Source organism: Helicoverpa armigera, chromosome 23 (assembly GCF_030705265.1).
Source record: "Helicoverpa armigera isolate CAAS_96S chromosome 23, ASM3070526v1, whole genome shotgun sequence".
Lineage (NCBI taxonomy): Eukaryota > Metazoa > Arthropoda > Insecta > Lepidoptera > Noctuidae > Helicoverpa > Helicoverpa armigera.
This window is the reverse complement of record NC_087142.1, coordinates 9,581,392-9,609,133: the sequence shown is the minus strand read 5'-3', so window position 1 is coordinate 9,609,133 and position 27,742 is coordinate 9,581,392. Positions and strand designations below refer to the sequence as shown.

Genomic DNA, 27,742 nt, shown 5'->3' with positions numbered 1-27,742 from the left:
AAATGATGACATTGTTTGGAAACCATCTTCAGCCTTTTAATCGTCTCATTACTGGCCACAGGTCTCCTCACACACAGAGCGAGTTGGTCATTTCAGATTTAGAGATTATACAGAAGAATTATTTGCAATGCTGATTTTGAAAACACCTTCCAACAAAAACAGATGAAGTAAATATAACCTACCTACGTACCTAAAAACAGTACGTACCTACGCACTTATATACCTGTTACCTGTAACCTGTACCAACAAACGTTCAATACAAAACTGCTATGAATCACTATCACTTAATTCTACCGATTCTACGGAAACACAAACTGCCCAATTCACCTTATTTCAACCAAAAAGTGTACCAACAAACCTACAGTTCAATAAACTCTAAACATTAACGCCGCCCACTTGCGCTAATTCGAGCACAGAGGTTTCTTTATGCGCTAAATACTGTTTGTGTAAACTTGGTGAAGTACCGATATTGACTCATTTTGGCCTAGTATTTTATGGTAAAAAAACCTTGATATTAAATGTGGTTTTGCGCCTAATACTTTCTAGAAGAAAGAATTTTGGTGGTGTGAAACGTATTAAGTTTATTTTCGTTAAAACTATATTGATATTAAAAAGCTGAAAAATTTGTTTGCTTGCTTGAAAGCGTCTATCTAACAATATAGCCTATTTATCGAGGAAGGCTATAGACTTCTTTCCACCGGGGTGCGCTTAACTGAGACGCACAAAGCTACAGCCATTTGCCTTTAATGTCTCGAAATTAATACGTGATATCTTCTACATTGCAGGAGGATATAATTTGAATGTACCGTCCTACCTGGAAATGAATACTCGGAATTTTGTAATGAAAGCACTTAAACATGTCCTGTATTGAACAGTTTTGGAAAGTGAAAGGAATCACTTTGATACTCAAGTGAAATTACTACCAGTATGTGTAAGTAACGACATAACTTATATTAATGCAGAAAAAAAACAAACATCTTCTGAAACAGAACCCGTTTTAGCAGTCGGGTAAAAACTCCTAGCTATTTCATATTAAGTATCGTCAAAACACGACAAAGATTAGCTTATAAAAAGAGTAAAGAGATAGAGAAAAAATATAATGTAACCATTTGAAATAAATAACAACACATCTGTCTACAAAAGCAACATTTTATTAGCTTAATTGAACAATTGCAATACACAGACGTAATGGCATATTAATTGCATAGCGCCGACAAAGAGCAACTCTTGCAATTGACTCCAAGTAGCGTGGTAACATTACTAAATCATCGTAGCTAATAATAACATATGGACATCGATATTAATCATAAATTAAATGGAGATGCTATTAATGACGGTCTTGAAACTGAGGCAACAAGAGTATTGATCATCAGATCGACTTTCAATCTTAATGAGGAGGTATTTCAAATTTTAGATTCACCATTTGATATCTTTGGCTCAACTGTTGATATAAAACGAGCAGAAGAGTGTGCTGATCTAATTAAGGCAAAAAATAGCCTAAATCGGTTTTGCCACACAGCTAAGTATATTGTGGTTATACCTTGACTCATTCATTAATTCATTAACTACAGGAAATAACAAGAATTAAAAAACTATTACCACAACAAAAAACCCAAATGGTTTACTCCGAATAAATTGCTCCAAAACTGTCAACTCTCATCTTCATTACTCAAAGTCACACAAATATAATAGAACTTATAGTTAAACCAAACAAACAAATTTCAAATCTAAATTCTGTTATTTACTGTAAGTCACTCAATCAATCTTTCGCAACACTTGTGCAATCAATCACTACCATTGATTGAGTTGGTAATGCTGCTAAAGTATTTATTCTAAAGGTTAAGACTAGGGGTTGTCTTTTTGTTGAATCAATCATATGAACAACTGAGCTTGACGGATGGATGGTAATTAGAAAATGTTAAAATGGTTCTGGAAAACTGTGAGGAGTAAAGTTTTATGTAGTTGGAGGAAAGGAAAAGGTTGCAGATGATTTTCTGATAGTTTTGGTTGAAAGAGGCTCGTGAACTCATGAGGGAGTTAATGAGATATGAAAGCTCCTAATATAGATATACACCACGATACCACACGAAAATTAAAATAGGAGATGTTGAACTAATAAGCCATAAGTATATTATGACTAGGCTCTTAAAGTGGAATACTAACACAGAAATTGTGCTAACGTGAAGGATCTTGATTTTATTAATACCTAGTTTTCTCAGTGCACTTTTGAAATTCGCCTAACCACTATTGAATGAATCATCCAATAAATTGAATACACCCAGAGTATTATCACGTCGCATAATGAACTTGAACATTCACAATCAATGCCGTAGGCCTAATGATAAAACTGCCCAATAAATCTTCATTAATCAGGACTAGTTTAACCCAGATTGTGGAAACTGTAATCTTGTACTAGCTCGTTTATCAATGACGTTGGGCCAAGACACGAGAGGAATAATTGTGTTAAAGCAAACACAATTTATTGGTGGCAGCTACTAAGTGTTTGTTCTCGGTCATTGTATCAGAGTGCGTACGATTTCTAATGCTCCAGATTTTAATGATAACATTGCATTGTCATAGGGCCGTTGTTAAAATGTGGATCAGTTCTTTACCAGGTCTGTGTTTCTCTGAGATAATACCAATAACTCCTTCCCAAATCACAACAATTTAAAGTAGATGTATCAAGATCAAAAAAAAGAATCCAAAAGACCCACGAAATCTACACAACAAAGAAAAACCGCTGCCTTTTGTTCCTTTTAACGCCGTTTCTGTAGCCACAAGCGTAACCGCGGTTGCATTACACAAATCATTGGATCTATGCAGATGAATGAGCAACAAAACCGACGGGACAGTTTCGAGACGGCCATTAGATAGCCGGGGGGCGAAGGCCTAAGACGTATAGACGTCGCGTGCTAAGCTCTACGTTATTTGATTACTTCTGGAAGTAGCCAACTTTATGGGCCTTACGGAACTTGGAGAACTTAATTCATATCAAACAAGATGTAGATGGAACAGATTTCTATGAAGCCATTTTGTCTTTGACAATAAAACTGACGGATTGATAAAAAGGTAAATGCTCTTGTTTTATTGCAAAGAATGAGTGACTAACAAAGGGAATACAGACATAAAAATGATTGCAATGAAGATATGACAGGTGTAAGAACAATTATTAACGGAGAGAAAACAGTTCTTTGAAGAAGTTATCATAATGATATCATGCCAACTTAGATGTCACAATAGTAGTTTATATCCTACGTACGTATTGTTACGTAGTTAGTATACAAACAATATTTATAGGAAATACTGAAGATAGCAATAAAAATGATATAAATCGTATTACACAAAATCGTGTGCTTAAGTTCATCAATATCAGCATAACTAACTAGGATGAATGTAAAAGATATCAAGATACAAGAAAACCTTCAGCCGAAGCCGTTAAGATATAGATAAGACGCCGAATGATATCAGGGCAATGTGTATGCAAATCTGCGCAGTAAAGATTTCCATAGAAATACAAATGTTACAGCTGTGGTTAACACCTACAGAGTAAATAATGTGGAAACATTCTGCTATTGGAATGTCTTGTAACATACTCGCACTCATTCGGTTAGGAAACTTATTGGGGATTGAGAAAATATACATATGATACACAGTAGTAAGATTACAAGAAATGTAGATATGGAAGACGATAACTAAAATGAACGGATTGATAGCCTACCGTACACTACAGCTTTTTCACATGAACAAAAACAAATAGATCATTTCAACTTAAACCAACATAATTTAAATCAGGTCAACCCTGACATTGATGACTATTATCGCTTCTAACATTGACACTCAAAGAAACTGTTCAGTTTTTACTTCACCCCACAAAAGTGACGAGGTGACAATGCGACAGAAGTAGGAACTCCAATCAAGACTTGTCCTCATAATACAGTATTAGAAGAAGTAGCAACAAAAGTGTTTTTCAATATATCCCCAACGAGATATTAATTCCCTTGGGCCATAAGGCTATAACTCAGGGCTCAATTAGGGCCACTGGCGACAGTTATTGAGGAAATGCTTCTACTGGACACAGTCACGCATCTGGGACATTGTTTGAAGATGTAGCTTCTATAAATTGATACATCAAGCTCAGATAAGATATGATCTTTGATTTCGAGAATGTCAGTAGCTGAATCATCTTCGATTTTGCATTGAATGACCTTAACCTAATGTAAGTGGTAGAAATAGATTGAAAAGCAAGTGAATGAATGTGAAATGAAAAATGCAATGACGATAAGATTAGCATGACCTTGCAATACCCTTACACAGTCTAGTTATGTTCTAACTATAAATAAGTTAAATACCATAACATACTTACCACATTTTTATAATGTTTTAAAGATAAAATCTAAGATGATGAATTTCTTCTCTAAAGGAAAATCCTTTCGCATACTCCAAGGTCTATTACCAACAGTCGTCACATTTTGTAAAGTAATGATGCATTTACAATTCCTGAGGCCTAGGAATGCCATCGCTGTGACCTGCCATGGCTAAGTATAACGGTGCACATAAGTTGCACATATATGTGTTATATTTTACCGGCAAGGTCGCACCGTGCGTCCGTCACGCGTTCCTTACTTTTTGCTTTGGTTTAAGTTGTGAGGAATTGCGATTTTTGTTGATAAAAAATTTCCGTTTAATATGCTGAAGATAATGACTTCATCCATATTCAGGTATTTATTTACTTGAAATTAAAGTTGTATTCGATCAGTTTATTTCTATTATATGGTGAGTTATACTCTTAGGTATCTGGAATTGCTAAGGAATATTAATTTCGACTTATCTTATATTCCTTAAAGTGTCCAAAGTTTACCTAAGCATTTTAATCTGTGCTTAATATTTACCATATTATTTAATGTCAAGAAAGAGATTGAGCATAGTTAAAAAAAATATGGGCATTCCGCTTTATAGTACATACTGACTTTATCTTACTGTTTTTTCCAAAGTTAACGTTAAGAATATTCATAAAACGCTTACGCTTATGGCCTGGACCAGATGTTCCACTACAATATAACCGTGATAAATAGCAAAGAATAATGAATCGCAAATACGTTTAGTGTATTTGTGACTAGTGAATGCTTGACCAATCAATGCTCTACATACGGTTGTCATCTCGCTTTTATGACTTTTTCAACGTTATAAAAGAGCTAGATTGGATTTGCCTCTGTTAACCTTGGCATAAGTGTATTTTTTAGGCTTGAGTTTTTTTTACATATGGCCAGGAACGAGACTGACAAAATTCTTGGTAGGCACTGGACACAGGCCGCATCCAGTTTGCCCTATTGGAAATCAATTGGGGAACATAGGCCATTTTTTCCAACGGGCACTGAATGGCCTTTGATGATGATGATCCTTTTATGGCCTTAAATCAATAGAAGGCATTATCTAAGAGTAAGTCCTCTATTTTCAACACAATAGATCAATGAACTATGTCAATAGACGTAAATCTCATTTGCTTAAGCGAATCCAGTTTGAGTGTTTTGGCAATAATAATAATTGGATTACAAAGACTTCTATCATGTAAATGATTCGGTGGACAGAGAAATCTTACTACTGAGTGCGAACTACTTAACATTACACGGCAAACGTTGTCACTGTGTACGGCTTCTAGGAATGCTTCAAAGGTTTCTATTCTAGTTCTGTTATGCCTAGTTTTGTTATTTCATCTTTCACTGAGTTTTTCAAAAGTTGTGCTGTTAGGATCTCATTTTCGAAATTCTTGATCGTCTCTATTATCTCAAAATCTCCGCAGAATAAGTTCATTAGTTACGAAAGATTATTGCCATCAATCAAATACATACTAACACTCAAAACTGCTATGACATTTCCATATTGATTTCGGTTTTTGAAGGATTCGATAGCTATATTAATAGCCAATAACGTATTGTGACTTTCTACCTTAGTGAACACAAGCCATTATCTACCAGTATATACGAGTACCTTATCCTAGTGGTATTATATTTCTTCCAATAACCCAATTCCTTCAGATATCAGGCTCTTACTAGGCCAAAACCAGCACCATAGAGTTAATTTCACAAAATTATCGAGTAGCTCTAATTTACTATCGAATTTATTACTATTAGAGTCCCCGCACACAACAGATTTAACTGTGGCCCGATAGTTGGTTGACAGTCTATTTCCATGTTTCTCTTGGAATATGAATCCAATGAAAGTTACTTCGGATTTCAATAACTGATCCATCTGTTGTTTTATATTGGATTGACATAAAATCTATTTTAGTCCATCTGCTACTAACCAGATACCTGATCGTTGCAATGTGCGTACTACCATTTCATCTCCATACTGATTTATGAGCCCGAACAACTATCGGCCGACTAAAATTTGCAGTGCGTGTGCTTACACTTGGTCGAATGCTGACCGTTATGGACGGTAGTTCATTGTCACAGTTTAGAACTATTATGTATGCTTGGGTTGTTCTTACATTGGGTATTGAACTAGTGACTTATTTGTTTGTAGCAGCTCTTGTTATTGGTGTATTAGCTTCTACAAGTTATTTATGATTGTCAACATGATAAGTTAAAATATTAAAAGATGTCAGTGTTTCAGGTTCTGTGTTACCGTTTCTCTGTATTTGAGGATGATTTTATTGAGATGGTATATAAAGTAGTTGTGATTTTATTCAGATGGTATCAGACAATAGCGCTGTAGAAGTCTGATGTTTGTGTCCTGTTTAAGAAATCCTTTAACATAATTAAAAAGGCGTTACATGATAAATAGGTCTTGCAACTTGAGACGGTCATCGATTTCTGAATTAGACCTTAAAAGTAGTCTAAAACATTAACAATAGGACAGTACTATTTCTAGACATTTCAGTTTGTTTTCCAATAATTTACATACAATTAAATTATTTGCACCGAGGTAATCGCTGCGACCTTAGTCACGCTTTAGTATTGTCTATACACTTTGTTTATGGTCTAGAATGTTCCTTTCTCCAGAAGTATTTGGTTTTGGAATAGACAAATAGTTTGGTACATTTTATTTCGAAACATGCTCGTACAAGGAAGCTAGGAACGAGTAATGGTTAAAGTAGAAACAATAGGTAGTGCATATTTGTTAATTATTTTAACAACGAAAGGCCTACTGTAAGTTTTATATATGATACTAGCTTCTGTCAGCGGTTTCACCCGCATCCCGTAGGAACCACGGCACGAACCCGGATAAATGGGCTATCTAACACTGAAAGAATTTTTCAAATCGGTCCAGTAGTTCTTGAGATTAGCGCGTTCAAACAAACAAACAAACAAACTCTTCAGCTTTATAATATTGTATAGATTGAATCTGCTTATGACCTTTCTGGGGATTTCTAATATACTAGTATACACTCCCAAAAGGGACTCATTTAAAGACCAAAATCGTATTTTTCTAGATCTTTCTGAAAACAAATGAGAACTATTTTATACGTCGCAAATGAAAGTCACGTGAATAACTAGAATGTGGCGTGATAGTCAGGCTGAAATCCACGTGATATGGTTGAGGCTAATTTGATTAACTATGGACGATCCGACGCGGTCGCCATTCATCAATGTTTGCTTGTTAACTAGGGGCTATGTTTCAGTTGCTTGTAGTTTCTAAATAGGAAACCCTATTAAAGTTATTAGAATACTAGCTTCTGCTAGCGGTTTCACCCGCATCCCGTGGGAACTACTTCCCGCACCGGGATTAAAAGTAGCCTATAGCCTTCCTCGATAAATGGGCTATCTAACACTGAAAGAATTTTTCAAATCGGACCAGTAGTTCCTGAGATTAGCGCGTTCAAACAAACAAACAAACAAACAAACTCTTCAGCTTTATAATATTAGTATAGATTAGGACTTGTCTATATGTTATAATTTGCCTCAGTCAGATCGACAAAGTAGAACCGTGATGGCTCTGTTTTGCATTGTCGTCACCAATGGTGGGGCAGATTTACAAAACAACGAGATGTGCTTGTTAGTACTGTCATCAAAAAGAGAAACAAAGAGGCTTGTTCAAAAGCATTTTCTTTTATAGTTGAATCTTTCCTAGCTAAAATGTAGCTGGTCTTTACCCTGGCTGTGAAGAGGGTTTTTCGTGTGAGAACTTGACCATGACGATTATGTCACACACTGCTTACTCCTCACTCAAGCACAGCTACTCGACTGGCTTATTCTACTTGGAGTCGTTTCCAACTGTGGTTGGCTTAGGTAGCCACTATCTTCGGACACCTTCGATTTTTTTCAAGTCTCTCCCAGCTTCGGATGCCTTCGGCCTTTTTCGGGCATCATCGTGCCCGTGACGCTTACGTCAGCTATTCGCTTAGTGGCTGTAGATCCGCGCTATAAAGGTCGACGCGCAGTGGCCGCACGCACCGTTAGAGGCGAGTATTTAGGTCGGCGCACGCGCCCGCTACAGTATGCCACGCTGGCTGAGGGTTGCGGTATGAGAGGTAGCGGGTAGAAGTTTTTGCTGAAGAAAAAAATCCTTTGGTTGATTTCATTGGTCAGTTACAGTATATTTTAAAGCGGTTTTATTTGACATTTGGATTCTGTTATTATGATAAGCAGTCTCAAGAAGAAGAATTAATGCAATCTCAAAATAATTACGCTGACAAGTAATACCCATGTCCTTCATATGAAAAAAAAGAGTTTAAGAAGGTTTTGTTGTTTGACTCAATTTCACTCTAATCTAGATTTTTTAAAATTTCCCTAATGGCCTGTTTAATTAATATTAATTAGTCTAAATATTACAATTTTCCAATATTTTTCTGTATTTTAAAAACCCGATTATCTTTACGACTACTTAAAAAATCGCTACAACCTTATGCCACGCGCCACACTCGCAGAAACAGTAATCTAGGATGTTATGTGTTATGTACGTGACATGTCAGCGTTTGTGACGGAATGTTACCGATTTTACGACTTGCCCAGCCGTGGGGTATGCTGGGCAGCCAGTCAATGTACCCTAGCTGCTGACTCATTGAAGACGCCTGCAATTTTCTAGAAAAAATCTGGAAGAAATTTTATAGTCCACCCAGAATGTGGTAAGGATAATATCTTTCACACATGCTTATTTTATAACGAATCATTTTTTTCCAAAATTCACCATCATCATATCAGCCTTAAGACGTAACTGCTACTAAACATACATAAGTCTCCCTAAACATTTCCAAAAAGACAGGTGGAAAGTGGCCTGCATCCAGAGCCTACTTGGGATTTTTGGCAGTTCAGAAAACCTCTTAGTGTCTAAAACAAATGAAATCAAAGACCTACCACTAGGCTGCCAGCCCACTATAATTCTATCTAAAGACGCAAAGAGCAGCATTACAAGAGTGTTTATTAACATAAACAACACTAGTGGCAAAAATAGTAGCAGTACCAATAACAGTTGCAATTTACGTCTTTAAACAGGCCCCACTTAAACTATTAGACGCATATCAAGTTTATCATGAACGTGGGTTCAAATCTCTCCCGCAAAGTTACTGTATTCACACGGCTGGCTCATAAAATTCAATGTCAATTGTTTTAATTACTCCATTTAATTTCACGGCCACACATAAGCAGTTACATAAAGTATGTACTTCATTAGATAATGAGTAAACAAGTGGGTTATCACTAATTTAGCGGAACATAGCTGTTTTTATTGAAGCGAATGACGGTGGGGGTCCCCTAACAACCTAGTTTGATCTAGGTGGGGCATTGGTGGCAGTTTATCAGAAAGGCCATTGCTTTATGTCTTATAATTATGTAGAAGTATTTGTAGTGCGTATTTTTAATTGAAGGAAGTAAAACGGTGAAGGCTTTAGTTATGATATTAAAGTAGCTTTAATAACCAGGCTTACACAGAAATATTTCCATCAAAATTGAAAACATTAAATAATCAAATAAGATTCAACACTTACCGCTAAAATCTGGTTTCAAATCTCAATGAAGGGGCTGACACATCTGAAAAAGATACAAACAGACCATTAGAAACTCATAAAACAGATACAAACAAACACACATCAAAGGAAACAGATTAGATCATAGCTCTAGAAGCAGAAATTATAGTACAGCCATTGAAAATACAAATAGAGCAAGGCCGTTTGAGAAATGTCCGCGGAAATACGTTATTAATCGAGGAACGTTTAATAAATACCTCTGGCTATGGGCAGTCACGATTTATGAATCCATAATCTACAGGCTTTATTGAAGAAAATCCAATTAGAAAGCTTAATCTTAAGCTTGAGATGGTTAGGTTTAGGACAGTTTCTATTTAGGGTTAGATTTTATATTGTAAGGTGGTTGCTGGAAGAAAGTAAAGAAATAATGGTAATAATTGCAAATACATACAACACTAGAGTATTACAATAGAACACCTACGAAGAAACAGTTAACGATTTTTAACGTTTCTTAACGATGTTGATTTAAAAGCTTTTAACTGTGAAGCTGAGAAGAAGCTGACAAGTTCATTCTAACTCACAAATATAAATGCGTAGAGTCAAAGGTCAGCCACAAACTGTTCTTCTCGAAAAAACGTCAGGCCAATTACTTAACGATGAGACAAACAAAAATGCAAATTGTCGAATAAACAAAAAGCCGGATTCCTCTATCCATGTCACTACCGTAGAAAATATGGCCAAGGGTCATGGCAAATATGAAAATAATGGGAAAATAATAGTAGCCACATAATTATACGGTAATTTCAGAAAACAGAAAGTTCAAGTTGAATTTAAAGATGTTGGTAAAGAATTTCAAACGATGGCTAAAGATGCAAGCAAAACATTGATTTACGATGATAGTGTAGAAAGTAAGAGTTGTGTTGTACCTTCTAATCAACTTCTCGAAGCTGGGTAATAATTACAAAAAGATCTAGCTGACAAGATACGAGTATGTCTAGCTTGAAAAGAATCATTAAATCCAAACATTAATCATAATAAAACTAAAGTTGTAAATGGACATGTTTATAGACACATAAAATTAACAAAAGCTAATAGAGAAGCAGACTCACAACTAATCGAGTCAGACTGAATCGATAAGAATCATAAACAATACAATTTAGGAGACATAAAAACTGAGTTTAGCGATGATTTTAGCGTTGAAGAATTTCTGCCAATGCTTTGGTTATGGCACAATAGAATCTAAACAATTGTTTAACAGGGACGTTGCTCTAGTAATTGTCTTAATGTCATTGATGTTAGTTTACCAAAGCATTGTGCTCTTTCAATCATAATTAAAATCTGTCTCAATCGTGTCGTCATGTCAAACTGGGTTTTGCTGTCATCGTTATTGTTTGAATGCATGTTTATTTTAGATATTATTGATACTGACGGGTCTATCGGCTCCTTTGATACTTATTATACGTTCAATTACTCCCGCAAACACTTCACCGTAATATCTGTCATTCGTATAGTCGTACATATTAGAAAGAGTAGGTATATTCATGATTTTGGTTTCTTTTCTAGAATTGTCAAGCCGGACCACCTTATACCTTCAGTTGATTATACTAAACTAAACAGCCATTTACAAACAAAAAAAAAACAGTTTTTACAGTACAGAACTCTAAAATACATAACATAAGACTCCAAGCAAACAATCTAATTTGCCAGCACCGTATTTAATATTAATAGTTTTACGACCATCTTAAATAATTCATTGCCATATTAAATGACTACTAAGTGATGACATTTAATTTAGTACCAGAAAAAGCGAAATTGCTTGATGATATGTATTATGCAATTTGTTGAATATAAACTAACTCTAATTGACTCATAGTTAAGAGCAATGATTGTCTTAATTGTTTTGGAACTTGTTTCATATCTAGATAGCGATATATTGACTATTTAAACTCATAAAAACTCTTCTAATTATGCACTCTTGTCAGAGTGGCCATGAGTGTTGAATGATTTAGAGATTCTTGGGGGAACCTACTTCTTTTCACACAATTAAATAAGCTTTAGGAATAACTCTATTTAAGTTAAAGCCTTCTTTTTTGTTCCTTATTTTACTGTGTTTATCATAAACTTATGTAAACCAATCAATCCAGTCTGTAAACTTAAACCCAATTGCACCGTTTAACTTTAAGCTTAAGCGACTTGAAAAACTGAAAATGGTTCGGCTTTCGCTATATTTAAATAATGTTTACCATAAGTATTTCAACATCAAATTACAATAACCTGCCCTTAAACTTAAAAACCTAAATAAACCCAACAAAGATCCGGGAGCCAACCCACAAACGACGCGACTATTAAACCAATTACGCGACAATTGCGACAAAAAGTGCGCAGGCGCACAATATGAGCCACGGGGCTGAAGGTGAGAGTGACGCGGTGATGGGTTCCCGGTAATGGCGTTAATGGTGTCCTCATGGGGTCAATGTGTGGACTGGAAATGTATGGTGTTTGTATGTATGTATGTATGTATGTATAGCTAGTTGTATGTTTGTTAATCTATATACCTAATAATTTATAAAGATGAAGAGTTCATTGATTTGAACTTGTTAATCTTGGTTTATTTGTACTGATTGTTTATGTGAAAAAAAATGTTAATTTTAAGATATATATAGCCTATGTTTAGAGGGCAATTGTTTATCGAGTTCATGATTGTTACTTCAAGAAATGCACGAATATGATGTGCCTTAAAATTGGACATAATTCAATACGCTATTGCAACAGACCAACAAACTAACAAAACGAAGATTTTCTAGCACTTCACCTACAAATCCAAAAAAAAAATACAATACAATTCGATCATCCATTTAACAAGATCAATAAAAAATCTCAAGGAGGCGGAATATTGTTCGATATAACAATAAATATAAAAAGTGAAGTGTTTCTGCGCACGCGCCGCAGTGGGTCAAGCCGCGTGACGAATGTACTGACACGAGCGGCCCACAGGCCCGGTTACCGAATTCTATGGGGTTTGGCCACGAAAACGACGAGAAGCGGGTAAGACAAAATATCGACCAATATCTTCTTCTTCTAAGCGTTTATCCCGTCTTGTCACGGGGCCCGCTTTATGTATCTTCTGCTTCCAATTAGCTCTATCCAGGACATCTTCCTATTCGAGTTCGCAGTGTCCAATATGTGACTAAATATTTTCGTTGTAATGTTTTCGTAAAACTGTGGTGTTTCGCAACTGTGGTGCTTATGTGTGGTGCTTATGTTATGCCATTAATAGTTTGCCTAATTTTTAATTTTTATAGTTTTATTATGTTTTACCCAATTTCTTAATTTCTTTTATTTTTGATTACTTTCAATCTTTAACTCTTTTACTTGAACAACCTAAAAAATGTTGAGCCTACCTTTAATTTAAGAGCATACACTAACTGTTGTTTCATTTATTTTTAAGATTGTCTGTATGTGTCTTAGTTGGTAAGCCTAAATAAATAAATAAATAAAATGTGCCCATACAATTTTGACAAGCAAGTGACTGCGAGTAGTGTGAAAGTTTGATGTGTTCTCAAAAACATACTTATAATGCCACTATTTTTGTGTTATTTCCCAAATAAAAAGTATTCTTGTAAGGTTTTTTGTAAATTTCATTCCCTATTTTCACTTCGTACCCGCTTGACCATCAAACCTTGTACCACAAGGCAGAAATCATTCAAATTCCATTAGACATAACTGCGTATGACTGATGCATAACAGTTATATATATTGCTGCCTTACGTCCGTCTGTCACGACAACAAAAACTGTACTATTAGATTGTAGTCTAACTGTTTTGTGATTGAGACTTGTAATAACAATGTTTACTATGGTTTCCGACGAAGTTAAGTGAATCTTTCAATGGGTTTTCCTGAATTTGGTTGGTAGTGTTATATGTGATTGGAGAATTCAAATGTTCATTCACATATGCATTCAGTGTTCATAAGAGGTTGAGACCAAGGAATTCCAAAGGTGTAGTCTAGTCCAGTAGTTTCAAAGTGTCCCAAAGGTGTAGTTCAATTGTTCAAAAGTATAGTGTCAAATGCTTAGTAGGCATGGGTATCGGTATGTACACAATCTGGACATCAAACCTAGGACTTTACGCTCCCAAGCTCTGGAAGGTTTCCATGGACCTAAGAAACTGTTAACTGCTTTTCCTTCAGTAGCCTAGCTAGAGAACCCATACCGCCATGCTTGCAAAATATAATTTGCTGACTGTATATTGAAAGAGAAAGTCACATAAACCAAAGATGGGTTTCCCACCCAATCAAAGCTGAAGCAAATATAATTAATATGCGCCTGATATCTTTAGAAATGAATGCAATTGCAGGTTATCTTCCAGTTAATTGCAATATATGGCTTCGGAAGCCGTTTGGTGATAGCTTAGTTAACGTAGTTACCTTATCATATGGTTATGAAGACTGCCGTCTTGAGCCTAGTAGTTTGTATTGATAGTTCAGTATGAGATGCAAGTAACATGTCTTTTGAATACTATGTTTAATGAGCCTAAATAACACATTATTAATGGAAAATAAGTAAACCCAGAATTACAGATTCATGTTGAAATAGATGTCTTTATGAATCGATAATTTTGAAAAATTGAAATGTACGTAGTTTGAGTTAATCAAGCTTGCTATAATCCAACCATGTTGGTGATTACAAAGTAGACATTGTTTTTATAGAGACAATTCTTTCTAAAATCAATAAGTTTAAGTCACAAATGACCCATTTCTTCTGAAGATTTGTCCAGCAGTTGACCCAGAAGAAAGTATTGTAAGTTTACTTCTATACCACTACAAAAACTAATCCAACACATCACACCACTTCACCTTATCAGAGCCAGTCACGATTCTTAATTAATAAGAGCGCAGTTTTTTGCTACTCGTGACATCAGCGCGTGACTCGTTAGTCTTTACCGACTGCGGAAAGTAAGGTAATGCGTTTGACATTTTCGTATCACGGATGATCACGAACTTTGATGGTTGTTGCTCAAGTTTCAAGTTTTCTTGTGGTGTTGAAGTTCCTTTTGAGAAATGGGGCAAGGTTTAAGTCAAAAAAAGTGTTAATCCATTACTGCAGGAATATCCTGTTATGTATGAGGAGAAAATACATACTAACAGTACATACGTAATACGTAGGTATTGTTTTTATATTAATATTTTTGCTAAGAAGAAAAACATCTACCTACCAACCTCTTCAATGACGAAACTTCGAATGAATTTACCTATCAGACCACATAGCAAACTTTAGAGATGAATTTCTACCAAAAAAACACCAGAGAAGCTCACAACACTTCTTTACTTAATATCATAAACAAGAATCCGCAACACCACAAAATTAAACACATCAAAATCAAACACAAAACGACATTCACAGCACAATATGCAAATCTGACAAACTCAAAACCTGACCGTGGGACGATCTATCGACAAACTGTGTGATTAGAACTAATGTGTTAAATAATGTTAATCTGTGCTAACTGGGCCACGTGTAATCAGAGCGAGAATAATCGTGATATGTGTCACAGTTTCACTTCTCATGTGTACTTACTGTCTTATGTAGGAAACATTGAATAAATTAGTAAATAAGTTGACCAAGAAGCCAAGAAGGGACATTTACAGAAGGGTTGTGTTTGATAAAGATATGCGACTTTTTGAAAACGGAGTTTGGTATTAACCTCTTACAGCTATCTATTGTAAGCGAATCTAAAGATAGACAGGTTATTGAAATCCATTGTTAGGTATTTGGGTCTAGCTCTAATTGGGATAAGATCAACATTTATAATGTGGATAGCTATCTTATCGCCTATCTTCATTTTGACGGTTGAATGGTTTGGTTGAAAGTTTCAGTGAGATAATTGTCAAAACATTATCTACTTATCTTGACCTCCTCACGTTTTCTTTTCCCATGTCCATAGGTTAGTATTGGGATAGGTAAGTAATGCTGGCTGCCTTCTGGTTCTAAAGCCATCACATAGTTTCACTAACATACAATATTCACAAGAAAAAATGAAAACGTAATAAATCAACCTAACAGTAAACAATTCGAACTAAGATAACATTCAATCAGTAAGTCCACCTTAATTCCTCTGTCCTCTAACTAATATCCATGTCTACTGACTAATATTAGCCGTCAGTTCGAAACTAATCCCATTGAGATTAGATCTAGACATATTGAGTCCAGTCTAGCCATAGATATTAATGGGAAACGAGTTCCAACTATAGGAAACGTTTATTGTATTTATTTTATGTTAATTTATTGTAAGTTTTTTGTTTAGTCTACCGAATTGGTAATTAATAATGCTCTGTTGAAGTTCTAACGGGGTATCGATTGTGTGAACGGATTTATTTACTTGTTATAGGATGTGACACCATTAATAAGTAGTGTGGTAACAAGTCCAAATATAAATGGCTAATGGTGGTCTTTAGAGTCCACTTCTGGCTGATAATTTTGATAAAAGCAGTATATTTTCCTATTTACCACGAAAAGCGTGATCTTGGCAATTTCAAAGTACCAAAAATGTACCACACTTAATAGCCTTTCAACAGTATGTTATTTCTACATACACACATAGTTTAATTGCAAACAAAACACAGCCTCTTCCATTATGTAACTTCTCATAATATTTCCTAAAATCAATCACACAAAAATCAGTCATCATAATTGGTCCTTCTATCCAAGTCTTACAATTCTCAATCTCGCGACAGCCATGTCCGAATGTTAGCAAACGTCTCAACACACTCGCTGACAGCCAATATCAAACACACAGACACATTGACGGATTGGTATCCACATTATTAATGCATGAAGATCAACCAGTTTTGCCACAGAGAAAGTTTAGACCTAATCAAAGTGACATTACGTACAAGAGATTAAGATCTGGAGAAATGTGTGCTAAGTTCGCGAAGTTTGTAATATGATATGGAATTAATAGAATGAATATTGTTTGTGGGAAACGTTTAGTGATCTGGACTGGAGGACTAAAATGTTATCGAATTTTTATGTGACACACTTCATTGGATATTGTGTTCGAATTTGGTCCTTGTAGCTGCTCAGTCTACTTGAGTCTTAAATAGGTATAAATAGACACCCTAAATTCGTTACGTTACAGCTTTTTTATCGTCCCACTGCTGGGCATAGGCGTCCTCTAACAAAGGGAAGGATAGACCGCTAATCACCCTAAATTACAAAATAATACAACCTAAATTCACGGATGGTTAAATAAAGAACATTTTTGAAGAAAATGTCTTTTATGTATTTTTACTCAAAGTTAAGTTATTTATTTATTATAAATGTTAAGTTTAATTAAAGACCACAAAGAAAATTAATTAACCGAGTCAAAATTTCGCGACATTGAGATCAGAGTTCTACATGTCAACGACTTTCGACACAATCTGTTTACACTAATAAATTAACGATGTCACCTAAGACGAATTAAATTAAATTAGCTATAAATTTTGCTAACCCAATTGTTTTGACATGCTATTAAGAGCGATATCGTTTGAAGATCTTATCGAGTCAAAACATCAGACCACTTTTGGACACCCCGGATCGTGAAGACAGATCACATTTCTTAAAGACAGCTCGTCTAAAAATCTTGTGGTTAAGTTTTGGGACTGGCAATTAAGATTTCCAATTGTGGTAATTTATTTTTTGAGATGTCCTATTTTTAATTAAAAATACTTTTTATATTTAGAACGGTACAGGGAAGTACTTTTTTTTTAACGACGTCAAAAATCATCAAATGACCCCTCCAGCTGTGGGTTAGCAGTGGTGAGGGAGTGTCAGACTCTTACTAACTAAAAAGCAGCCTGATTTTTTCTACAGGATCACACAAATTAAGGTCAATGACATTTTTAGCACTACAAAACCTACCTTCAAACCTAAGAATATCACCAGTCTTTTTCCATTAAACGTTATTTCGAGAAATGAGAACTATTTGACGTGCTCACAATACAATTAATTTATTAATTAATGACATTAGGATACGTGTTAATTATCGTGAATTCCATTCCAAATCTATACCGTTAGGAGATCAATTTTTATGATCTTGTGTAGCAACTAGAAATTGGATACTTCACAGTGTCCTGTGGTGTATAAATATGTCTCAATATAAATGTTGATATTTTGCATATTTTAGGTTTTATTGCAGTTTGTACGGATGACGCTAATTAGGTGTTGGTTCAATCAGTAGTTAAGTGTTAACATTTAGGCAATAATAATTACGGTAAGGATAATCTTTCAATTAAAATTCTTAGGTATTACTTTAAGTACTTTACTAATAGGATATGGATTTTATATTTAATTGGAATATGTTTTAAATCATCTGCCTAGCCTTCTTTCAGCTAGATTCGCGTCCAGTCGTAGCTTCCAGTCTAACCAGATGCAACTGAGCACCAGTATCCATCAGTTACTATGCAGATCCTTCATAATGGTCCTTTGAATCTGAAATGAATCCTTTGATGAAATCTCATTCTACATAGCAAGGTCGGAGCAACAATCCGCATTAATTCTTTATGACTTAATCCATGCAATACATACTCCATTTATTAGTTTTACGAACTAGAACCTGAATGTGACTCGGTCAGAGCTTGTCCCTTTATGTCCTCCATTGATAACCATCTCAATGTGCTGGACGGAGCGTGACGGACGGCCGCCATTTTGAATTCGTTTGTTAGCAACTGTCAAATCACGCCCATGCATGGTTTATTTTTAAATGCTGCGTGGGCAATGAATAATAAACGCCATATTAAGTTTGTAAATTAGTGAGGTATTAATTAAGCGAATATTTTGATGGTTTGGGTATTTCTTTCCATAAAATGTTGGAATGTGACAAAACATACTAAGTCGTTTAAAATATGTATTCGAAATTTTATCTTACAATAAATTACACAGAAATCTGAGACATAATTTATCAACTTTAAAGAACTCTTCAATGAAAAATATATGTCCGCAAAAACTTCCGATAAATTCCTTCAGCTTCCCATTCCGGAGAAACAAAAATAAAAACATGTTAACATGTCAATGTCCCGCATTAACGTCGCATGCGCATGCCAAAACAGCGGCCTTGAGTCGGCATTGAACCTGATTACCTGCTCACACATTTTATACTGAGTCTTAGTAGCTTCGCTTGTAATGGACGCATCTTTGGTCGAGTAAGACAATGTTCAGAATGGTGATTGTATTGACAATAAATTTTGTATCAATTACTTGTTGTTAATGAAGATTACTGGTTCAATTTATTTGTTTACTTTCAGTTTATGGACTCATGTGTTTTCTTCATTGAAAACAGTGTCATGTTTAATCTTATACTATAGTATCAGTTGAAGAATATTGCAGTAAGTCTAAAAGGACCAGATAAAAAATTGGTCCTTTACTCACAGGGCCAGTTCCATACTAAGGATTTTCTAGTACATTTTATATCATCCAGTTTCTCAAAAACAAGTTTTATTTCAATGAAAAGCCACACATTACCTAACTATCCAGGCATTACTTGAGTATGGAGTGGAATTGTGTAAACGTATCGAATTGTAAGCCGGTATTACTGGTCATAGTATGTTCAGTACGGTTAACTCGACTTAACTGGACTATTAAGTTCTTTGAAAAACTTGTGTAACTGTGAGTTTGTTGCAACTTAGCGACATAGTGTCTGGTTATACGTAGAAGAGGTTAGAAACTTGCTGATGATACTTTACTTTAAGATATCTAAAAGAATACTTTCTTAAGTTGTAAAAATGCATAAATAAGCTTTATCATTAATTATCCGTATAATAGATATTTTACCACTTTCTATACATTAAAAAAACTTTTTTCCCCATTCCCATATCTCTACGGAAACATATATGATAATTTACGTGTCATAAAATTTGTTGATATCTTTATAGCTTCCTGTGTGCAATCCTTAATGTCCTATGTTAATTTTGAGAGAGAATTAATTGCAAAAACTAGTTGCAAGCTTGCATTTATTTCCATACATGCTTCATGATGTAAAATGTTGAATTATGTAATTTGTTAAACTTTCTATACCATTTCCAAAAGGAACCCTACTTGCCTATTCAATCAACTCAAATGTTGCCATTTCTCAAAGATATCGGGCCTTAAAATGTATTGCAAAAAAAAAAACTGGTCCGGAAAAACATTGAAGAGATTAACAGGTCATCGTACCTATTGACCGGCGATTCGGTTACAATTGACATGTCGTGCCCAATCGGCAATGGCCATTGTCTGCAACTGTGCCAAACAGTTACGAAACCATTTAATTCAATAAAGGAATTCGTTCAGCTGCAAAATGAGGTGTAATATGCTGTGGAAATATTAATGTCACTTCTAAGAATGAGGCTTCGGTTACGTAATGTTTTTGGCTCTAACACTTTGCATTTACCTCAAAGGGTCGACTGTACGCAGGAATGCGTTGCCTTGTTTGCGTATTTAAATTGTGGTCCTTTTGTACTTCGCACGAATTTGTGTAAAAGGACCACGTACGTGCGAGTATGGCGTCAGAATTGCTATTGAGTCATCTGGATAGTCTCCAGTTGAGTCACAATTTCCCATATGCATTCCATGCCAATGGTGAAAATCTAGGTGTGTTAAGTGACCACGATATACATCAGAGTGACATAATAATCCTGTCACATGCTCTTTTCCCCGAAGACATGGCTCCTTTCCATAAACACTTAACGCAAAGCCTTGAGGTGACAGCAATCTCTTACAAACGACCTTAGAGTATTCTTGCAATAGGATTTCAGGGAACTATTCGCATATCTTACCAATTGACATTCAATAGGTATCAGTGTGAATCAGCGTCCCACAAATACCGAAAACAGTTTGAACACCATTTCCCAACCATTGCGCCATTTCTTTGCAAGCTTAGAAACATCTTGCTGAAAACCCGGCAATGGAACATACCAGGGCATTCCAATTCTCAGTACATTAAAGGAATTATTGCAGTTAACTCGAGGTACATTGTGGAACGGGTTTTATTTGAAAATCTGCCAATAGCCGTGCGTGCGACCGAAAAACGACAGTTGAAGGTTGTGGGAACTATTAAGTAATCGTTCGATATATTTTGTGCGAAAACACCGTTTTTAACAGACGACCTTGCTCGGGTTTTGCAACACATTCGCCAGATTGATGAATGAAAGCGTTTACGTGTGTTCCAAATAAAACGTGTGACTTCATCGAGGTTATTTTGTTAAATGTATTTATTGGCAAATGTAGGATTGCGTGGGATTATTTGCATCTTTATGTTTTCTTTCATAAAACTGTTTTTTGGTTACGAGATGTGCCACAATAAATGATGAATAAATGATGAATAAAAGATGAATTCAGATCTTTTAAATAAACATCTTTCTAATCCATTGCCAATTAAGGTAATGTTGTGTTTCATATCCTTAGAAGAGGTGTGTGACAATTGTTTGTAAGTTCAGTAGAGGTAATGAAAGGTCGTGAATAGAATTACATTCACGATAAAGATAGATAAAGTGTTAATAATCATAAGAGTAATACAGTGCCATAAACCCAGCAAATGCATGTCACTGAACAACTGTACTAGACTAAAGGAATGAATATGAATGTACTCGCTTTAGAAAATATACACACGAAGACAGATTATAAACTCAAAGATAATGTCTCCAGCATAATTAATCTTACGCAAACTCTCACTACTTATCTACAAAAACCTCTTCATACATATCTGAAAGATCATATCAAAGCAATCGAAACTCAATCAAACGAAACAAAAACAGGTGTTATACATACGCTAGAAAATGGTAAAAGAGAAATAAAATTCACGTCTAAATATAAAGTCAATGAAGTATTCAATGCTAATGTTACACTAATATAAGCAGCACATGTACGCTTGAGTAGACTAATTAACGACGACGATGTAGGAAAATATACCACAACATAAATTAACGCTATCGAATGTAAAACAGCGGCAGTAGATAATAAAAATGATCATCTACATACCTGATCTGTATCCGATTACGGTGCGAAGGAGCTAAGTGAAAACAATATGGCTTCTGAAGCATAAACCTAGATTTGACGAGTAAAACTTTACGATACAGTAGTTGAACCACTGAGATCAAGCGATAACAGAAGATATAAAACATCAGATGGGTTTACTCGTCTCATAAGACCAGATGCAACTACCTTGCATAATGCAAACAATCCTTAGAAGAGTTTAGCTCCTTATCCAGAAATAACATAAAATAAACGGTTACATACAAGCGATAAAGGTCCAACGTGATAAAAATAAAGATTATAATGTTGGAATTTAATTTTGTAATATGTAGTTTCACAAGTAGGACAACACAGCCTTGCTATTATCTAGACAAGTGGATCCGTCCGGTTGTTTATTCTAAAGGGATGTACTTGTAGATACTTTGAATATAATAAGAAACCTGCACCTGGCTTTTATGCTGAAATACTTTTAATATTGATGCCTTATTTAATAAAAATCCAAGTAGTGTAGTAAATGAATGCTATTCTCTACATGCCATCGTTGAGATATTAAAAATATGAGTGGAAATTAAAAATATGAATGCATTCCAACAGGTAATACTTGGGATTCCAAACCCGACTACTGTACTAAAAATGTCAGCGCAACAGAAAGGAACCTTACAGAAAACAAGAAGCAGGATATGTAAGAAAATTGCATATGAGACCACTACCACTAACAGTGAAGACAATGGTGAACAGTTTCAAATAGAAAATTAAGTGTTAAACCTAACCAATTGAATTCCCATGTCCCACGCTGACAGGCGACCATTTCGCAAGATCGCAACACAAAATAAAACCCACAGACAGTTCGTTCAATATTCATAACGTCATCTGTGGCAAACACAAAAGGTATATAATAAGACGCATTCAGCACCACATTACCGATGCAGCACGCAGATCCATCATTATGCATTCCTCACGTTGCATGCTTTGAAAATGTCCTTGCGTACACAAACTTAAAATTACTGTAACGAAGGACGTACGTCAAAGAACATAAGGACCAATTTAGAGATGCATTTGGTCCTTCTAAGTTTGCGGAATCTTTCTCGACTCTCATGGTTCTGCATGACAAGGTGGAAATAATAACGGGGTAATTTTATCACAGAATGTTTAGCACTTGTATTCATATAGTTGACAATTCTGAGTGATTTAACACTGATTGTCGTTGGTAAATGTTCTGGCAAGTCTAAGCTTTCTTGTCTTGATTGTGAGGCCGTTAGGACTGGGTAGAATGTTTTGATCCCCAAGATAATATAATGGACGCAAATGTGCGCTGTGATTTACTGCTCGACTTTGTCACGGAGAAAAGTAACTTCTAGTGACCTCTCGACGTTGTTCAGTATAAAAGGTACACTTGAGTATCAAGTCTTGCCTTCATATCACCATTCAAGTCTCATGACTTGATATTGTAAACATGTACCCTCACAATTAGGCCTGTCTGTCGAGCTATTTTTGCCATCAAAAGTACTTGTAATAACCATCATCCGAGTGACAAACCCGTCTGTCTGCTCCACAATTGTCACTTTAATGCAAAAACCAGACACCTATCCTTTCCGGAAGGGTGACTTCATGCTGGTTTCAGAGTAATATCAACCTTGACTCCATACAATACAGATGACAATTCATTGGCTTGTTACAACAGCTAAGTTCCATGTAAAGTGAGTCGTATTGCTGTAGAGATAGGGTTGAAAATTGGTTGTGTTATCTCAATGAGAGGTGATACGTGCCTAACAGCTGTTTTGTGTGACTAGGCCCTTTGTTTTACAATTTTTCGTCGACGCCAAGGACGGACAAAGGACCTTTTGTGGGCTTTGTGAACAATGAGATGAGTTGGAGTACTCTAAACAAGGGAAAAAAACAATTGCGGTGTTAGTATCTGTGTAATGATAGTGGGGGTGGAGGTGTAAAGATGTCTGCTATAGGGTTGAGATAAGGGAGTATTCTGGAGTCGAATACACCTAGGGATGAATTCTTGGAAAGTATGACTTTGTCTGGTGATGTACAAATTACAACTAATGAGGATAGTATACTATTTAAACGAGATGAAGATGACGGTAGTGAATTGAATTATGATCGATAGATTACTCTGGAATATAAAGCAGATGGACTGCTTTCACGCATACACAAATAACTGAAACACGACATTCTTACGCAAGTTAACATGCAACAAGTTATCAGGGGGTTAATCTCGTATCGTTAATGTGAGAACTCTTAGACAATACGAGTAAAATCAGGAAGGCACGGCTCATCGGTCTAATGACCAGCGTTTTTACTTAACCAGCATACGAAGACCTCTAGAACCTCAGAGAATTCCCCTTAAACAAGTCCAGATGTTCGTTCAAAGGGGGGAGGAGAAGGTCTAGATGTTCTGGTCATGGATACCACGCGAGTCGGCCATTTCTCGTGCGTGATTACTTTTTAACCTGTGGGAACACTATAAATAGGATATGGTGTAATTTGTAATGGAAAATATTTGTTTGTTTCCATGGTTTTATCGAGGTGAGATGATTACAATTAAATTTCTTAGAAAGCTGGCTCCGAGACTGTCAGATAGACTGCATCAATCATTATATAGTGCTATATCTGGTAGATGCAAACAGCCTTATAAAAATCTCTAATCATCTTCTAAATATCATTTTAACTAATCACTACCTACTTAAAGCCTTATGTGGTGATTAAATGTTAGTTAAGACATGCTTAAGCAACGTTTATAAGTAAGAATTTTTTTAAAAGCCCTTAAGTATTGCTTATTATTTAATTCACGTTTATAAGTAAGGCTGTTAGTGAATAAAATCGTACTATTCCTTTGAGGTGCAAGTCATAGGTCAAAAAGACCAAATCAGTCATTACAATAAGTTTCCATTTTTTACATAAATACGGAATTGGATTTCACAATAAAAGCCTATAAAAAATATTTACTGTTACCGATAAAATGTTGCATGCCTGTCAATAAATGAAATAACTGCTATTGTAGTAAATAATTGAAGGTATTGATATCAAGAATTAACAATGAAATTCCTTTCTGCTTACGACCTTACACTTTAGGTATTTTTAAAAAAGTTTTTTCTCTTCATATACAAGCTGTTGATTTGCATCCGTGCCATAGTCAAGGACGTGATTATGCTAATGATTCTCGACCCAAATCAATAAAAAAATTGGTACGTATTTTTTTTTAATACTTTTTTTTTCGGAATTCCGTCAATGTTATCTAGCCGTATTTGAACTTGGCGCGTGTGTTACTGGCCGTAAAACCGTGCTGTGCCTTCACACAAACGCAAACACAAAGCATACGCAACGATCATTCATAATTTTCATTCATAAAATTGGAATAATTCTGAAATACTACGACATTACAATGACAAAAAAAGCAGTACATATTAGGTACTTCCCGTCCACTGTAATTCCAATCGATTATTTACGTATTTTATGACCTCCTCCTGAAGTATGGCACAAATGCAAATCAACACCTTGTATAATTGGATTTTGATAAAAACTTGTTGATGCAGTAACCATTAAAAAGGGAAATATGAAAATATTTAGAACATAAAAAGTGTCAAATATCTGTTTACACTTTCTAATGTAACATAAAAGTTACCTAAATCAATTGAAACCCGAATCATCAATCGATTATTATCACCTGACAACAAACCTACTATATTATAGTAAGCTACAAGATAAATCTGGTATTTTTCAGAAGGACCATTTAGTCATTCAAGCCTTTTGAATACTACCTACAATTATTTTCCACTTTTCGCTCACAAACTTCTTTAATTTTGAGGTTTCCTATCCTCAGTTCACACACGTCACGCAGGTACCTATTACCAAAATAATATCAAGACCAAATGTTCACACACGAAGCAATTGCTTCAAGCTATCAAATAACACATTAAGGCAATTACAAATAATTGCTTACATTACTATTGTGGTACAGGGCGCGACAGGTTGGATAACTTAGCGATGACGCAACCAACTTACCTAATAACTTAAATATACTTAGGACTAGTTCCACTGGCTTAGATCTAGGCGTTAAGTTAACTCCTAATGTAATGTTACACGCCTGATAAAATCTTTATGGCAATTTATTGAGGTGTCAATTTTGCAGTGAAGATTGTGTCCGCGACTTTAAAAGCGAGAATAAGATAATAAGTTTAGTGGTTTAGGGTGTTTTTTTTTATGAAAGGAATTACTTGCCTATATGACAAGAGAAAGATGGATTTAAAATATGTATGAGGCAAGCCCACACAATCATCTTATGACCTTACAAAACAAACTACTTAATACGGCTAGCTAAGTTAGTAGCTTATTCAATATCCATCAAAGCATTGAAAATACAATCAATAAACTTCTTTACCACGCCATCTATCGATAAAACACCAAAAACACAGCGAACCTAACTATCACCGTCAATCTCAAAAACACCTGAACCTAATGATCTTGAACTTCCAACAGAATTAAATTAAACGATAATCCGCTATGACGAAAATAAACCGGAACCTTTGAATTGAAACAAGTTTAATAATCATGTATTCATAGCTTTACACTTGAGGTAGCAAGGCGGCCTTGTGGTCACCTCTCACTTCAATACCATTTAAATGGGTATGGTATGTGATAAATACTTCAGACTGTTAATATAAATGTAGGTACTCGTGAAATTGCGGGTCTAAATGTTACTTGAGTACCCTCGGACAACGCCCTACAAATTATAGTGAGGAACATGTAATTATGCTTATCGAGTTATTTAGGTGTTGATATTTTCCATTTGCAAGAAGAATCTTAAAATGGCAATAAGATAATTTTTGGGAATATCTTCAATCTTTTCTTTTACCCAGTCCTTCTCTTTAGTTTATTCGTCTATCCCAAAATTTTGCCTCATCTTGCTTACTTAAGCCTCTAAAACCTACATCACCACAAGAGTACTTAGTTATTATTGCACAAACAAATATCTCAGTCTACCATTCGACAAATAAGGGCCTACTAAACACGGCACAGTAGGGAGTGTCTGATACCACAGTTATAATTATCGAAGGTTGATCTGGAGACATATATACGAGCACCATTACTTCGCAAATGACAGGGCTACATATGCACTTTCTACGCCCAAAGATACCTAATACCTAGTATCTAGGAGAAAGCCTGGCTGCTTATTAGAACACAATGTGACATACGCAAACCAGTATTTAGTTCACAGCAGCTTTTTAGATAGTTGATATACTTGCACCAGATGATTAAGCTAAAATTGTCTTAGTGCCACAACATATTTTAAGTATCCACGCTCCAAAAACACTTCTCTCAATATTCGCTATAAAGTAATCAGAGTTTCGTATCGACCAAAATGAGGTTGCACAGTCCACCATTCCTTGATTGAAGCCATCAAAACATTATATAGCAATTTATTGGTCTTAGTACCTCAAAAACGGTATCACTTGAAAACGGTTCTCATTATTGCAATGCGGTTGTCGTTTATAAGTGTAATACTCGTAACAACTGATTGCAGGCATAAAATTATATCTGCATGTACTACATTAACATTCTAGTTCAGCACTGATTGGGATATGAAGGATATTTGTTTACGATCCACAATCTTTGATGAACGAATTCGAGAGGTTTCGAGAACATAATTATCGTAAATATTTGAAAGGTTAATAAATAAAGGTATCTATAGACCAAGTCTTGAAATTGTTTTACCTTACATGGCCATGTTACGATGGAACAAAGAAACGATGAATGGATTGTGTGAAAGACGATATGGATGTGAAGAGTGCTTTGAGATAACGTCAGATAGGAAGGTATGAAAGAAGAAGACACCCTGCGAAGAT

General features: G+C 35.3%; 1 protein-coding gene across 4 annotated transcripts in view; it reads right to left on the bottom strand.

Moving 5' to 3' along the window:
- Smash (smallish) overlaps positions 1–27,742 on the bottom strand; it is a 189,001-nt gene that overhangs the window by 150,230 nt on the left and 11,029 nt on the right. For all 4 annotated transcript variants that reach the window (XM_064040792.1, XM_064040795.1, XM_064040796.1 and 1 more), the window contains exon 2: positions 9,923–9,965. The gene's annotated coding sequence lies outside the window, so the exon portion shown is untranslated. The remainder of the gene's footprint in view (positions 1–9,922; positions 9,966–27,742) is intronic.